A 17376-nucleotide genomic window follows, 5' to 3' on the forward strand; every position below is an offset into this window, starting at 1 on the left:
ACTCCGTATCCAGAGACACCTGCAAAGAGGACAAAACAGATATTATGGGAGAGAGAAGACACAAAGATAGAGACATGCAATAGTGGCATATAAATGTATGGAGAGAGAAAGAGGAGAGTAGGCAAGAGGTGCATCATGGGAAGTTATAGCAGCAAGCCTAAGAGATGGTGACCAGGTGGCTAGTAGTAACTAGTCACTAGTAAGAGCAATGAGCTCCTTGTTCTACCTCCACAATGTCAGATAACAGTTTATCAACAAAACTACAATTTTCAGCAATCACTGATTTTGGTTGGACATACCATAACTAATTCCTGTCTCTTGTTGTCAAGCATACTGAGGTAGAGGTTGATGAGCTCCAGACAGGAGGTAGGTGTAGTATAGTACCGCCGTCCCAGCTCTAAGTAGAAGCACTCAGCCATATCAGTAACACTAACATGTATCTCCACACACATGGCTGAGAAGCTCTGCTTCAGTTCCTCACTGCCAAAGTCCACATTCTGGAAGAAGGCCGGAGACACAGAAAGCAATGCCTCCCGAGGCCACTGGGCAACAGAAGATTCAGGGGAAGAGAGGAGAGAGGAATAAAGTTTGCAGTCAGTGCAAGAAAAGGCAGCTTGACGTTAAGCTTTTGCTTATTTGAACAGTGAACCGGCAGAGGAGCGGCACGTAGTGGCTAGACGTTCTTAGAAATTCGCAAAATGCAATGATGACTTTCAATAAAGAAGCAAATTACAAGCTTCTACAATTGAGTTAAAGCGAAAACTCAATCTCAAAGTACATGAAGAGAATGTGCTCTGAAAGGCATGAACCACAATTCTGAACAACAGCAGGTGAAAAGAATGTTGACTGAGAGATGGGATAGTTGCAAAACAGAATAAAAGAAAAAATCAATAAGAAGAAAGGAGCAGGTGGAAAATTGTGTCAACAGGGTAGAAAACGAATACATTTTGTGTATAGCTGCCAGGACCAGCAGTGTGAAGGCAATGGCAGACTGACAGAAAAACAGCTATATAAACCGGTTCAAGATAAGGAGAGTGATTTGTCTGACCAAATATATATGTGATGTACAGGCGTACTCATAACTAAGAATGATTTGAGTTGCAGTTATATTCTATGACTTTCTGTTACAAAATTTCACATCATAATCATGTTTAATCAACAAACTTAAACCAAACTTAGTAGTACATATAAATAGATGTGTCAGAAACATCCAAGAAATCTCAGTATACCTGCACAAATCAGTCAATGGTGCAGCAGTTGACGAGTGAAGGAAACATGCGACAGCGGGACCTGAAGGCATCACCCAGAGGGCTCATACACAGCACAATGTGCAATTTCTCCCGTACACGAGAGATGAAATACTGGAACACCTGAAGGCATGACCAAACACAGAAAAACCAAACACATACATGCAGAGAGGACTCCATAAACTCTGGTGGTTTCATCTCAGCAGGCAGATAACATTAAAGGCTGATGTTTTCTTTAAATTCACACGAGGCACTCGAGACTTTAACTGACTGCTCCTGCCAAGAGTCTATGGCTATTTTGGCCCATTGTGAGAACCACTGTGTACGTTTGTTGTGTCTGAAATGTTAAGTGGGCTCTTAATTACCATCTTAAAACAACTGACAGTGGCAAATGTAATTGTCTGAAAGGAACATTAATATTAATGTTCCAGGTCAAGAAATAATTAGGCATACAGCCTCTATAAAATCACAATATGCTTTCTGTGCACTGCAGCTTTCCCGTGGACCATGGGACAAATGAGACACAGCTTGATAATTAAAGAGCTTTAGGTGTGCTGGTGCAATTTTTAACCTTTGGACAGAGCCAAACCAGCTGTTCCACTTTGCTTCCTGTCTTTGTGTTGCGCTAACCAGCTGCTGGTAATAGATTTACCGTAACAATATAGACATGTGAGTAGTATTAATCATTTAATCTTTTGTTCTTCTTTGTCAACAAGAAGGCAATAAATGTATATTCCAAGATATTGAACTATTACTTAAAACACATTGGCTTACAAAGAGAATTGTGTTTCTGTTTAGATAATGTTTGTGTGTCAGGTTTGAAGTTATGAAACGTCCCCACCGCTCATCCCAGTACCTCATCTCTACTCTTCTCACTGATTCCAGCGTCTTTGGCTTTAGGGCGGGTAGCAGCCAGCACTTGTTCCAGCTCATCTTTCTCTAAAAGGTTGGGCACCTCGCCAGAGTTTAGCATATTGTTGATATCCTCTAAAAAACCCTCCACCACAATCTACAACAGGGAAGAGAGAGTAGGCAGAAGTAAGCAAAAAAAAAAGTTAAAGATATGTACTTCCTCAGCAGCCAAGTCCTTTTTCCTTTATATCTGAGTGTCCATAAAGAGGAACACCATGTCTTTTCCCTCCACACCAGCCATTCTGTAGAGCCTTCTCAGGTCGTCATGGAAGCTGTCATAGTTGTAGCCCCGGCTCAGCTCAATTTCAAAGCAGCGGTACCCACACATGTGTGCTGCCAAACGAGTGGGTGACTGCTTGCCCATACCTCCCACTCCGACTAGCAGGGCATTGCCTCTCTCCTGGCGAATCATGCTGGCAATTCTAAAAGACAAGAGGCCAAATCATTGTTAAGTTTGTAACAAAAAAAGCAAACCAAATGCTGTGGATGGACAGGTATTCAGAGGTCAAACATTTCCTTCCTGTTCCATTTTTTCCTTGAGCAAAAGACTATTTTCTACTCATTTTCATTAAAGAGACCAGATTTATAAGTGATACAGCACCGCTGATGAATCTAGCCACACTGAGTGTACAAAAAGAAATGATTTCTATTAAAACTCATCTACATATGCCTTACCATCAGCAGGCACTGACAGTCACGTGGAAAAATTAGTACATGGAAATTGATGACTTTTTCAGTCAGAATTGTCTGTCAAAACAAGCAAACACTTAATCCTCTCTGAAATTCAATCCAAGGGCAGATCATTTGCAAAAACAAAACACATCAGGAGGATCTGTAAATGTTGGTGCTTTAGTGCATACATCATACGTACATCCACACACAGTTTGAATGAGACTTGAAAAGTGGAAATGTTACAGTTCTGGGCTGCTTCGTTGCTTGTAGCTGTTAATTAAACTATGAATTCTGCATCATCATATAGTGCTTGAAAATGTGTGAGGACATGTATCTGAAAGATGAAGCTAAACCGGAAATAGACCTTTGACTGAGATTTAAAAAAAAAAAAAAAAAGAAAAGAAATAGATGGTCACAGAATGGCCTCATCCAGACCCCAGTGTAGGGGGATTTGAAATGGGCAGCAAGAAAACCCTTAAACATCTTACAACTGAGGCATTTTTTAACAGTGGTTGCAAGTTTATGACAGTGACTGGAGGACAATTATGCAAAATTTGTGCAAGAAACAATTTGTTCGAAAGGGGAGCAGTATTAGCTTCTGGGACCACCTTCAGGGTACTTACTTTTACCACAGAAAAAGATTACATCTTTTAATATTTTAGTTGAATAAATTACTGTAAAAGCTACTTTTCTTTGTGTAGTTGTGCAAATATAGTAATTTCACCTGTCGCCACTGTTTCACTGAGAATTAAATCTTGACTTGTGCAAGTATGTCACAAAAATGTACTTACTTTTTTCACATGCCTCTATGTCTAGTTGTGTACACTATGTTTCTTTCAAACACTTAATTGTGATTATAGCAGATAGAAAAGGTAGCATGACTGCACAGAAAAATCACCTTTACAGTCCTAGAATGTGTTGCAGTATCTTTCCAGATACTTCTTTTGACAGAGCAATATCACAGCTTTTTTCCTTGGCAAAACTTTCCTCTCACACCTTGTGCCTCCTACAGTAAAAATCCATCAACCACCAACGAAGAAGCCAATTCAGTTGTGCAACTTTGCATGTACACACCTGGAGACATGCTCAATGGCATCCTGGAAGAAAACCAGCTGGGTCTCCTTGGAGAAGGTCATGTTGTAGTCATCGAGATAGTCCTGCAGGACAGCCTGGATCTTATTCATGTCTGTCAGATCCTCATACAGACGATCGTCTTTATCTGCACCCACCTGCAGGGATTATTAGTTGGAGGGCAGTAGGAATAACTAAATGCTGTCAAGGAGTTTCTATGTAAACATATAAATCAAGGGTACAACCAGACCTTGATGAAGTCCCCAAATATGATGGGCTGAGTCACAAAGTATGAGGGTTCTAAGTTGAAATCAAAATGTTTTCCTGGCAGAAAGAGAGAGAAGGTACAAAATTGCATGCAAAAATGTATTCTTCGAAATATAGGAAACTACAGATGTAGCTGCTAATCTATAATTGTGTATTCAGCAAATAAAGCCATTGGAGCAGTTTTGTGAGAGTTCTTACTGACCATCTCACAGACGATGGTGTTGAAATAGATCTTATCTTAACTGTTGATGAGTCAATCATGGAATACCCGCTGACATTCATGGCAAAAGAGACCAAAGATCTGGGTCTTTTCTCTGATTTGACTTGGTTCACACTGCAGTATACCTGGGCATGGAGAGAAGGAAAGATGTATAGAGAGGATAATTGTAGTATGTATGTATAGCCTTGGCCAAGAAAAAAAATGAATAAAAATATGTGTTGAATATAAATGTCTGCACTCTGTTTGCATGTTTGCTTGTGTGTCTGCAAGATTATGCAAAAAAACCAAAAAAAAAAAACAAACTGCCAGGGTGAATTTATTGAAACTTTGTGGAGAGGTGAAGCAGGAGCTAAGAGAAACCTGTTAAATTTTAGTGTTGATTCGGGTCTGATTGCCTTGCTAGTCTTTTTTTGTTTCTTCTTCTTCTTCTTCTTATTTTTTTGTCATCATAAACAAGAAAAATAAACCCATTAAAAACATATTGCAGGAAAAAATGGAGCATGAAAACAACTTTTTAAAAAAACACAACAACAAAGTCAGACACAGCTTGATTGTATAAGAGATAAATAAAATGACAAAGCACCAAAACGGAAGATGAGCTTACCTAAATAGACTGTATGTTTCAAATGCATCAAAAGAGGGAAGGAGTGGGTGAGGCTTTTCATTGCTTACCAGACATGTATGTATTTCTTTAGGGCAATGCATTTTAGTTATATATTAAAAAAACAGTGCATTGAAAAAACTGGTAGAAGCCGCATCGATGCATGTTTATGCAGTGAAGATCCCTTTTGGGTAAACTGGAAAGAGGGAAATAGAATAGAATAGAATAGAATAGAATAGAATAGAATAGAATAGAATAGAATAGAATAGAATCTAACTTTATTGATCCCTTTAGTGGAAACCTCAGGGAAATTGTTGAGGAGGCAGAGAGATGATAGTGCAAACAAGCACTGAGCATAACGCAGAGACAGAGCTTGTAAATGTTTGTAATGTTGCTTGAAGATACGAATTATAGCTGTACCCCTTGCTGTGACGGTACAAAGATTTAGACACGCTCTGCTTCTGTCAGTCTCTTTTGCAAAGTCAAAGATTGGTTTGTGCTCTTGGGGAGAAGACAGGAGACTGTACAGACTGTTTTTCCCTAAACTTTCTCAATAAAATACATCTTTGTTCATCCAGTTACAAGTGATAGCCTGTCACTGCCGTACGTCTTCTATTGTGTGTGGGGTTTCCTTTTCTCTCTCATCATTACTTTTTAACAATCCCTTTTCAACATTACTGAAACACAATAGAATGCAGTTTTCCATTACTGTACAGTCTCTGTACTGTCACTCAGTACTTATGTTCAGTTACAACTGAAGCTTGCAGAACTCTGGGTGTGCCATGCAGATATATGAGCATGTGTATGTGTGTGTGTGCCAACAGAATGCGTGCCTATGTCTCACCCTGGACACACTCGGAGAGATCTCGAAGATTGAAGACATAGTGGGACTTAGCTGGTGTGGGCAGCAGGTCCACACTCAAACGGTTGTAAATCCCCACAGCTGCATCTACAATCTCTTCGGCACAGTCCCTCACTGCCTGGGAAAACTCACTGAGGAAACCGTGGAAGATGGCCTGGAAGGAAGTTGGGAAGAAAAAGAGATTGTAACAAGCATGAGAAAAGGCATAAAGAGTGATATATGGAAACTTAATAGTGGGGACTGGAGTAAAATGGAGCAATAAGAGAGATGTAGAAAGCGGGACTTAGATATCATAGAGAGAAGTGAATGTACATCATGTATTCTGCCCACATAATAACATTCCTGAACCTGAACCCTGAAACCAACTAATTTATAGTGATTACACTTTTTCAACATTGCATTTAGTTTGTAATTCAATGCAAATACGTTAAAGCAGTAATTTCATAATGGACAAGAGTCCTCAAGAAAAGTACTTGTCTGTAAGTACAAGTATGTGGCATACACCAAGTATGGGTGTAAAGATCTAACTCACTAAGAAAAACAATTCATTAAACTCTGTATGTGTCAGTGTGGTTGTGTTTGTGAGAGTGTAAGGAGTATGTGTGACTCCTGACTTTGAAGATCTGTTGGAAGCTGTGTTCTGAGGGTGTTGGCAGGCACAGCATGCTGAAGTGGCGAATAAACCGGGGGGTCACGGGGTTGCGTCCCCCTCCTGGAGGAGCACACACTGCTCCAATGGTCATTTCCTGAAGGATAAAGAGAAGAACAGAAAAGAGGGATTGTCAAAATTGAAAATAGATGAAAGACATGGAAATGTAAATATGTCTCACACCAAAAAACTTTATCAAGAGTCCCCAGCAGTGAGCAATGATAGTATCTCTGCTGCTCTGAAGCATTACATTCCATCATCTGGAAATTCATAGATAGATGAGTAATTATGCAGGCGTTTCAACTGATTTCAAAATCAGGCCAACAGTATCTTTGTGTTTCTTGAGGACACATGTTAACAGTGAAAGCAGTAAGAGTATCCCTCTGAGAAGGTATTTATGTGATGGGGCATCAGAGGGAAGCGCAGAAATTTTCAGAATGGCTGTGAGTAAGTAGGTGTAACACTAAAAATGGAGTGAAAGCTTTTCTTGCTGTGTTGTGCTGCACTGATTCTGATTCTGGTCAGCGAGAGTATAAGCGCTGAACTCTGGATGTTTTAAAAATATTCGGAACTTGATATACTGTGTGCCATACCTAAAAAATGTGCTTCATGATTATGAAGGATGGAAGAATTAAACCAGAAGCTAAATGGAAAAGTAACTATGCTACATAAAATATTAACATAATGCTTACATTTTGAGTAACCCCCTTTCTCTTCTATTAAAACAGTGATAATGCTGCATTAGTGTGCTTACAATGTATTTGCTGTTTGCATAATGTATGACCTTGTCTGTCATACATTATGCAGTCTATCACAAGATTAATCATGTACACATTTATTGATTTTCCTGAATATTTTGCAACGCCAACATTATGTGCACACCTGCACACCAACACACACCCTAGTACATTAGAAAACATCAAACACTGTCTGAAGTACCACCAGGTGTGTGTGTGTATGTGTTTGTATAGCTCAAGTTAATGCAGCAAACTTTCAATAAAAGCTGAATACAAATATGGGTCTGCAACATTAACACACAGTGCACAAGATGAATGGGTTTCTTACATAAATGGACGCTCTTCATTAAAACACCAGGGAGCACAAATTAGGTTCATGCTGACTGAGTCAAAACCAAAACTAAAGAGCTATATCCACACATTTGAATAAAAAAAAAAAAAACGCACTTAAACAAAACTAAAACCATATAAAGGTGCTTGGACAGTTTAGGAAATATGGCCATTTACAGTCTTCCAAAGAGTTAGATGAGAACATCAATGTCTGTTTTATGTCTGTAAGTAAAGTGCCTCGAGGAATTTAGCCTAGCTTTGCAAATAGGAAACATGAGGAAACAACCTGACTCATTGTGTCTGGGGTGCTTCCTGGCAACTCCACAACTGTTTTGTTTGCAAGCTGTACCTTCTGTGATAAATATTTGAAAAAAAAAATGAAAACTTGACACTGGCTTATGAAAAAATGAACTTGTAGACAGAAGCTTGTCTGGTGCAGCTGTGCCCTGCAACTGCATGTAACACCCCCAATGTTGTGTCTTCTTTGTTAAGCTGACAGCTAGCTGTCTGTAAGTCAGTAAACAAGCCTATTGCCACAAATGTCTGACTGCTACTTTAAATAGTTCATCTAAAATAACTGAACTCCTTGAACACGAACATACAGAGATGTTTACCCATCTGATTTTTAAATTCCTAAAATGGTCAACCACATGCTATAGGACACTATACCAGCCATGGGCTATGTCCCAGGCGGTCAAGATCAGACACATGCACATACACAATAACTGTCAAATGAACCAATACAATGTATCTCATCTTATTTGTTAACCTGGATCTCTTTCCAGAAGAACTTGCTTCTGTCATAGAAGCAGGAAAAGTCCTGGAACTGAAGCAGGAGTTCTATAGGGGGTTGGGAGCCATAACTGTCCAGCTTAGGCATATTCAGGTCATCCACAAACACCACTAACTTCTTGCTACCAGGAGCACCTATGTAGTGGGGAAAAAATAAAAAATAAAAAGAGAAAGAGAAGAAGGTTAACAGATGCAAGCAGTGACGGATGGATGAATAGCCATAGAGTTGATGCGCACCTGGAAAGTGGAAACACAAAAGTGAAGAACAACTTCTTCAACAGATAAATTAATATATGCTAAATAAGCATATAAACTGTCTCATTCAAGGGCAACACAAGTTATAGCATTAACTACGGATTACTGCCAAACATGTTTAAAATACAGTTATATCCTCTTGTGGGTATGGCATCAAAATAACTCTGGAATGATTCAAGACCCTGCTAAAAATAAACATTTTGTACTACAATCAGTTACCTAAATGTTAAACCCCGCCCACAGGTAATAAAGAAGCATGGGCACAATGAAACAGGGAATTTGAACATGGTAGTTTGTGTCCTTAAAGGGGTTTGACACTGCCTTTACTGATAGCAGTTACCAATACAATTTCCCTGCTGCAAACTACATTGTTGCCCAGATATTGCAAACAGTCACCAGTATAATGACATCTATATGACCTGTTATGGCTCTTCAATTTACATGTATGTTGTCCATGCAAAACTTGTTTTCTGACTTCTACCCAGAATGTTCTTTCTTTTTTTCTCCAGCTTGGACTCAATGATCTCCTGTGTGCGAGCAGAGGAGGTTTGAGCAGAGAAGTTGATGTAGACTGGAAGGATTTCTTTCATTTTCCTGGATACTGTTAAGTAGGCCCCGAGCCACCACAGACTGAAACAGATAGACACAGGAAATATTTAATGACATGGACAACAATTACTTTTTTGACTACTTAATTTTACAGTCTACGCTATCTCAACTGCAACCTCAAAAATTTCACCTATGGTTTAGCACCTTGGACGAATTAAGAGTTGGATACTGCCACTCAGTTTTGCTGCCAATTATTCCCAGCAGTCAATTAGAGTATTGAAATGAAAAAAATCACCTATGGTCCAAAAAATATTTTTCCCATTGACCATAATTACATAAGATATGTCTTTAAATCTCTTTGGAGGATACCTATAGCTGCAGAGAAGATTTGGTTTCATGAAGCAAATTTCACTGAAGTAAGAGGGTGCCATTTTGAGGAGCTATCATTCAAAATATTAACCATGATATGTATCGGTGGTGCTGTGTCCAAAATACTAAGTGATGGTGCAAAGCAAAAAGACTTACAACAAAGCACACATTTTGTATTTCCTCCTTAACCCAAGGCAAAACGCAACCAGTGGTGCTAGCTTTTGAAGTGACACTATCAGTTGTCAGTCAAAACACCAGCTGATGTCAGATGTCTATTTTCTGAGAGCAGAGGCCTGCGAGATCTTTTTGTTAAATATTTTGCATCAATAAAATCATTCTGTTGACATCTAAAGTACAACAGACTGTATTGTAATAAGAATCTTTACCTTCCCCACTCCAGTGTGCCCAGTGAAGAGAACAGAACGCTGCACAGACAGTAAAGTCTTCATCAGGTAGCCATGGCAGACAGTGTCTGTGGTAGGCACCAGCATCTCAAGAAAGTGTTGTTCCCTACTGTATTTAAATGGAGGAATTATCTCTTCCCATGGCTCCAAACACTTGTGTTCAAAGTTCATGTATACATTCCACAGGGTACCAGAATTTGGGAGCTATAAAGCAAATATTAAGATCCATCAGCTGACACACATGGAAATATATAATAAATTACCATACCATTCAAAACCTTTACAAATAGTGCAAGTGCCGATATTACACCATAGCTATGAAAGCGATCAGTCTTATATTTAAATAAATACTGTATTGTTACTGTTTTTGATGTCTTTTTAAAATGCAGTTTCTATTACCTGCTGCTTTGGAAGTTTCTCTCTCAATTTAGTATTTATCTGCCATGTTTGTTTCTGTGACCCCTGCTGTTACTGAGATGTGTGTATGTGCATGTGTGTGTGTGTGTGTGTGTCTGTGAAGTTCAAGCTTCACAGAGGGGAGCTTATTGTTTTGCCCTCGTCTCATAGTAAATACAGAAATAGATACAGAAATGGTGTAATTTGACTTTCACATCACTTACATGCTCACTCAGCTTTTGAGAAAGTTAGTAATGTTTCTACCCTACAGCGTTCTGCCTCTGTCATGAAGACATTCCCTCAATCATCTGCCAATACTGCCAGCCAAGTCAAACCTCTCAAACAATTAACTTTCCATTTCCTGTTAGACTGAAGGACTTAAATCATTACCCTCTGCCTTCCTTCATGTATTTCTCTGCACCTAATTATTTTTATAGCCAAAAAAAAAAAAGATTTTTTCATTCTATAAGCCCAGATACATAATTCTCCAAAGCTGGCATGGTAGAATATTGGTATAGACTTTTATAACCTTGGCACAAAACGCATCCCCATCAATTTACCTTTTCTAATATATTCCCTTGATCCCACTGAAGGCATTACTAAAATGCACAATATGGATGCATTTCCTCAATGTCTGTATTTCACATGAGTGACTGGTATCATAGAGTAGAATCCTCTTTGAGATTAGCTATGCTCCAGCTAGATACATCCGGTGTCAAGAGTACTTTGATGTAATATATAAGCTTCAGGCTTGTTCACGTATTTCATGCAAAAACCAGCAAATGCATTGGAAATGGATTTGACTCTGAGCAATACAGATGAGGGATAAAATATGTCTTAAGTGGCAGTTTTAACAGCACCGCTAAAAATGTGACAAAAATGTGACATGTTGTCTTAATAGACTACTGTCAGAGTGCCGGAAAGTACGTAGTTCTATGCTCTTCAGTCATCTCTGTATGTATCAGTAGGTCTGGGTGTATGAACATACCTCAGCATTGGTGTTGTCTTTAAACTGCTCTCTGAGGAAGCTGTCAAAAGCATCCCATTGAGAATTGGTCAGATTTCCACCTACTGCCCATAGATAGCAAAATATGAAAGTCTGACATAGGACAGCATTGAGGTGCTCGGAATCCTGCAACCCAAAAACAACACATACACAAACAAAGTAAGTAATGACACTGTATCAAATTAAGTCTGAATATAACTGACAGTATGGTCCTGTTACATATTTTACATATTTGTAGAGTCCTGTAAGGTATTGTTGTCACATGGGGTTTAGTTAAAGTTTCTGCCTTTGTCTTTTGTAAGTTAACCTTTGACAACTACAAAAACAAACACTATTACAACTACATTCTTGATTTTTTTATTTTTTTTTTGTGCAAGTGATAGTTCAATCTTGTGTTAAATTCACCATAGTAAGGTCTGGCCCTCCTTTGCTCAGCAACAGTGCTTCTAGCAGGGAGCACAGAGTGGTGACTTTGCTGATGTCCACCTGGTGAATTGCCTGGGTACAATGCTTCTGCACAAACTGCAGACCTTTCTCCACATACTGTTCAAACAGCTCCAGCAGGTATTTGCTCATTTGGTCTGAAAGCTGGGGAGACAGGTAAGAATGAGGTTGACAGAGAGATAAAAAGACAGCGGGTAGAGTTACACAGGAACCGTTATGAAGCTTTCATACATATAATTACTGAACCAACCTAATTAGTTTGGCATAGTTACACGAACTAGTCTCTCCTGCTACTGGTGCATATGCTAAGGAAAGCTAACCATTTGTCTGCAGCAGATAGACATGAAAGTGGTATAGATCCTCTCATCCAGCTCTTGCCAACTAAGCAAATAACCTTATTTCATAAGACCGATAAACTATTCCTTTGCCAGGTACATATTATACCAGCATTAAAGACAGGGTTAGACGGAGGAGACAGAGAATTGGAATAAATACGCTCTAATTGCCCTCAAGACACAGACAGAGTCCCTCAGTTAAAATCAATACAAAATAAATTAAAAGCTCTAATAAACTTTAAATACTCCACACAATTGTTCAGAGTGTAATCAAAGTTATTCTTCACAAAGGATGACACAGTTAAACTAAGAAAATAAAGTTCTTTACCAAAACAAAGTTTATTGTTAAATATGATTGAACAAGCTGAAGGTTTCCATATGTAAAGGTGAGCGAAACACAAAAGCAACGCACAAATAAATGTCATAAATATCCTCAGTTAAACATATTGTCAAGCAAGGAGAATAGTCTCAGTCATTTACACAGACAGGTGGAGATTCACAACAAGAGAAAGAGCGAGAGAGAGAGAGTTAAAGTTGACAGGAGAGCTCTCTTGCTGAGGTGTTAAGTCATCCCAATAGGCTCAGGGCTACTGTTGCAAGCTATAAACTTTGATGCTGTGTGCTGTCATCAAAGTTCATGCTGACGCCGGAATTCTGCTGCTTGTAATGCCTAGAAAACATTAACATTCATGTTCCATTGCACACACACTCAGGAATACACAGCAACAGTTTCACACACACAGAATACAATGATGATATAAAGTATGGGAAAATTTGTTTCATGTGTGAATGATGCCCTAAGCTTGGACTGTGATCAAAGGTGCAGAACTATGCACTGAGAGAAAAGAATTTACATACACCATATGTGCACTGACTTGTAGGACCAAAACAAGATGTTATTGTCTATAACCTTTGAGGGAATTATACGCCAAACCTCAACCACAAATCCTCTAAGTTTCAGCAGCTTTCAGAAGAGGCAGTCTGAGCCCAGATTTAAAGATTCAAAACTCTAACCAGAGACAAGGGTTGCAGATATGTGTCAGCTACATGTGGTATATACATCATGTTGCATTTGTTATCTCTTGCATTGCGTGTTTGTATGTAACCGTTTATCTGTTTATCTGTAATAAATAAGCAAAAATATTTTAGAAAATATAGAATTTAGAGATACAGGATGTACCCACCTTGGCTTCGAGACGACTGATCCATGTCTGCACATAGGGCATCCATTTGAGCTCATCGGGATCGATATATACCATCCCACAACGACTGACTGTGGCTGGAGATGCCACAGCCAAGTCCTGGACCTGAAAACACAGATATTGAAGGAAATTAAAAAAGCTGATATAAGAGCACCAACTATTGGATTTGTAATGCTGCCTATGGACTACATATAACATCAAAGTCAACTTTCACTATGTGTAGCTCTAACCTCAAACACCATATGTATGGATGGAGTAAGTTTGATTCGCTCGCTGTTGGCCAAACAGAGCATCTTGTTGTCATCCAGCATGGTGTTAATGTTCTCAATCCACAAGGCATCAACTGGCCCATCACAGATCACCCACTTGTGCACTTGTGCTTATCACTGGTGTCACTAACAGCATCACGGACGCTCAACGCCATCAGCCCATCACGCCATTCCAGTGTCAATGTGTTAACCTGTGAGGATGGCATAAATATAAATGAATGCAGAGAGAGAGAGGCAAATAAAGCCATTCTATTATTTATTTGTCTGTCTGAAGTACCTCTCCATAGAGCTCCCCCATTGAGACAGATTGGGATTGAGAACATAGGTCTTGACAGGCTGATAGAAGGTGTTGTCAGCCTGGTGCCCTGTGTGATGGAGCGTCTCCAGAGTGTCTGCCAAGATGGTGTAGACAGTGGTCTTACCTCCAGCAGTGGGCCCTACCAACATGACACCAGCATGGTCTCATAGAGTTGGATCACCTTGAAGAAAGAAAAGAAGGGTGAAGGAGAGGAACGTGGGCATGTCTTAAAGGGGAATGTTTTTGCAAAACAAACCAACCGCATCTAAATTTACTTCCTTCCTAAACTCTAGTTTCAAAACATGAGCAAGAAGAGCTAAAATGTAATGTGGATGAATCAGCCCTTAAAAACACAATACTGGCAATACAATGTCAACATGACAGTGAAAAAAAAAAGGTTGATACAGCTTATTCTGTTGTACCACAGAACTTCAATGAAGTCTGAAAACATTTAGACATCACAGTCACATAAGTACTGAGGTGGACACACAGAAAACACACTGATGCTAACAGGATAAAATGCACTGGTTTAATCATTGAGAGCAACCGGAATTCAGTGTCTTGTTCAAGTTTCCTTTAACAGGGTTAACTAGAGATTAAACTGCAAACCCTGTGATTTCCAAAAGCCTTGCACTACTGTCTCTTGACATGTGACCTATTCCGTAACTATGATTACGTAGGCAACATAGCATATTTTGAATTAATCTCACCCTCACTCCCCAGGTGCTCTCAATACATGTGCATATTACACTGCTAACTCTAGTCTACATTGTCCAGATGTGTTTAGAAACAATGAGCTGTATAAATGGTTCATATGTATTTGTAACTTGCTTAAAAGATATAAGTCTGCAGCTGGGATGAATGGGACTCAGGTTTTGTCTTTGCATTGAATTTGTTGATTAAAAAAGAATTAAAAAAAAAAAAAAAAAAAGCTTTAACCTTTCAGTTGTAGATATTACATGCAAAAATCTGTAAATCCAAAACAGTAAAGACTTTTTTTCATTAGTACTATACCGTCTTGGTCATGCTAGCCAGGGGCTGAAGGTTTCGCTTAACCAGAGATTCTAGGATGGTGGAGTGCAGCATGCCATATTCATGCTCAGGGATACACACCAGGGAACAGGTCAGATGGGATACCTCTGGAGAGGGACGTACATGCAAACATCTACATTTCATATGCATGTAAAAACACAAGTAAGATAACAGCTTAGACTTAATCTTTTTCAAGTTGAAAATTGTCTTGGATTTTTACTGATAAGTAAATAAGTAATATGTGAATGCCTTCCTAAAAGGTCTGATAAGCTTATCCAAAAAGTACAGCGTCATCAGTAAGGAACTTTGGCAGGTTGGAATCTCTCAGCGCTCTGATGAGAACAATGTCCTCGCTGTAGTGGGGGTTATCCCTCTTTAGCAACCTAAGAACAAACACATTATTACTTTACAAATTATATACATCCAATGTTAATCCTGTTATACACACACATTTCCTTGAAAGCAGGTTTGTGTCATACAAGTTTACAAATAATTACTACATAAAGAGAACAGTTATGTATAATCCCAAAATTTATAGAAAGCAGATGGAGTGCTTTTATCTATTTTTTTTTCTTAATTCTGTATTTGTCTTCTTTAGCTCATCGGTCTGTTTGCTGTTTGCTTTATTCTTTACGTCATTTCGGTCATAATGCAGAACAATCCTGAGCATTCAGTTCACGTGTTCTTTACACCTACTATTAAAAAAAACAAACAAAACAAACAAAAATTCATTCAGAAACTGCAACTGCAACTCCAACATGGCAACTCAGGCATTTCTTCCAAAGTGCATTCACTGAAATCAATGTAAACAATGTGAGGAAATCAATGTTATAATGACTAAAATAATTGGTGAAAAATTAACTCATTACCAACGCAGATATATTAAGGATAATAAGCAGCCAGTGTGTGCTGATAATTCAATATTGCACAAACTGATCACAACAAGCTGGCTCCACTGGATTGTAAAAACAGAGTAAAAAAAAAAACAAAACATCAGCGACATTAGAGTGGGAGATAATGAATGTGTGCTTAGTGGAGAACGAGCAGACTCAGAGGAGTAATATCTAGTCAAAGACAAACAATGACTCTAAAGGCAATTACCACAGTCCTCTGAGCTTCAGTTAATAATGACTGGAAAACACGACTTTCACTACACATGGTCAAGAGCATCCATTCCGATCTCTTTACACACCCACGCAGACCAGGAACAACTGTGTTTTTGTTTCTCATCTCTTTGTGTGTCTCACCACTTATTCATTTTAAGCATGATTTGTACTTGACTATGTAACAGAAGTTTGCAAAGATGCTGCACAGTGAATCCAGTGCTTATGTGAAGAAGTGCTTATATTCTATTTTTCTTCAATAGCTATACAGAGAGAGAATGAGGTTATTTTAACAGACAGAAGCTCTTACTCTCACTTGTCTCAGTCATCACAAGGTAAACTGTTCTTGCTGAAATGAAACCTTGTGTGCTGACTAATAAATTTTCTTTTTAGAATTCATAATTTTGAAGCTAAACAAACTAAACATGTTAATGCATGTCTGTGTGTGTGTGTGTAGGTGTGTGTGTGTTGTGGCCCATCTGGGACATTCCTGAAAGGTAGATGCTTGTCTACAACTGAATGCACATGTGTGTCAGTGTGATGCTCTCACCCTGCCATGACCAGGACGGACTTGACGGCTCTCATTCCAAAGTCATAGTGGTCCTGATGGGACAGCTGCTCTGAGCACAGCTTGTACATCTGGGTCATCTTCCTGGCAAGAGTCTTACTGGACTTAAATCCCTCTGAGTATAAAATAACCTGAATGGCACAATACAGACACAATTAAAAAAAAAACAGAGATACATTTTTTTTTTAAAAACCCTGAAAGTTATTTGACGAGAAATAAGCATGAATGTATAACGACACACATGCACAGATGGAGCCAGTTACCTCCAAAATGAGCACGTAGTTTGGCACCATCATGGCTATTGGTCTAAACAAAGCTTTAAGGTTGTCAGGTAGTTCTGTTCTTACAGCGTAGCCTGATGATGAATGCAGCACAACTCATCACCAGCTTGATCTCACAGCCCTCAAATCGAAACCTTGACAGCTGCATAACATAGTTGATGAAGATTCTCTTGTTAGTGTATTTAAGTGTGATGTCTTAGACTCCACTCAAGCTTGTAAAGTGTTTGCATGGCAGTAACTTATGAATCATATTAATTTCTAGCTGATTTATCCTACTGGCTCTTTGTCTCCTCTATAGAAAATGTGGTAGTTGTGCAGTAGATTACTGGCAAGCTTTTCTGATGGGCTTGAAGCTTAATACATACAATTATAATTACATTAAGTTAATTTGTTAATGTTAATTTGTTCCATGATGCCCTGTGGAACTGATAACCATTCATCTGCCAAAAGAGAATTATGGGTGTTATATTAAAAATCACAGAAAACACATAGCTTAAGGGTTGAA

General features: G+C 38.8%; 1 pseudogene; it reads right to left on the reverse strand.

The window, feature by feature from the left end:
- Positions 1-299: 299 nt before the first annotated feature.
- Positions 300-17376, reverse strand: part of LOC103371075 (dynein heavy chain 6, axonemal-like) — a 36300-nt pseudogene continuing 19223 nt past the window's right edge.

Source organism: Stegastes partitus, unplaced genomic scaffold, assembly GCF_000690725.1.
Source record: "Stegastes partitus isolate 25-593 unplaced genomic scaffold, Stegastes_partitus-1.0.2 Scaffold1521, whole genome shotgun sequence".
Classification (NCBI taxonomy): domain Eukaryota; kingdom Metazoa; phylum Chordata; class Actinopteri; family Pomacentridae; genus Stegastes; species Stegastes partitus.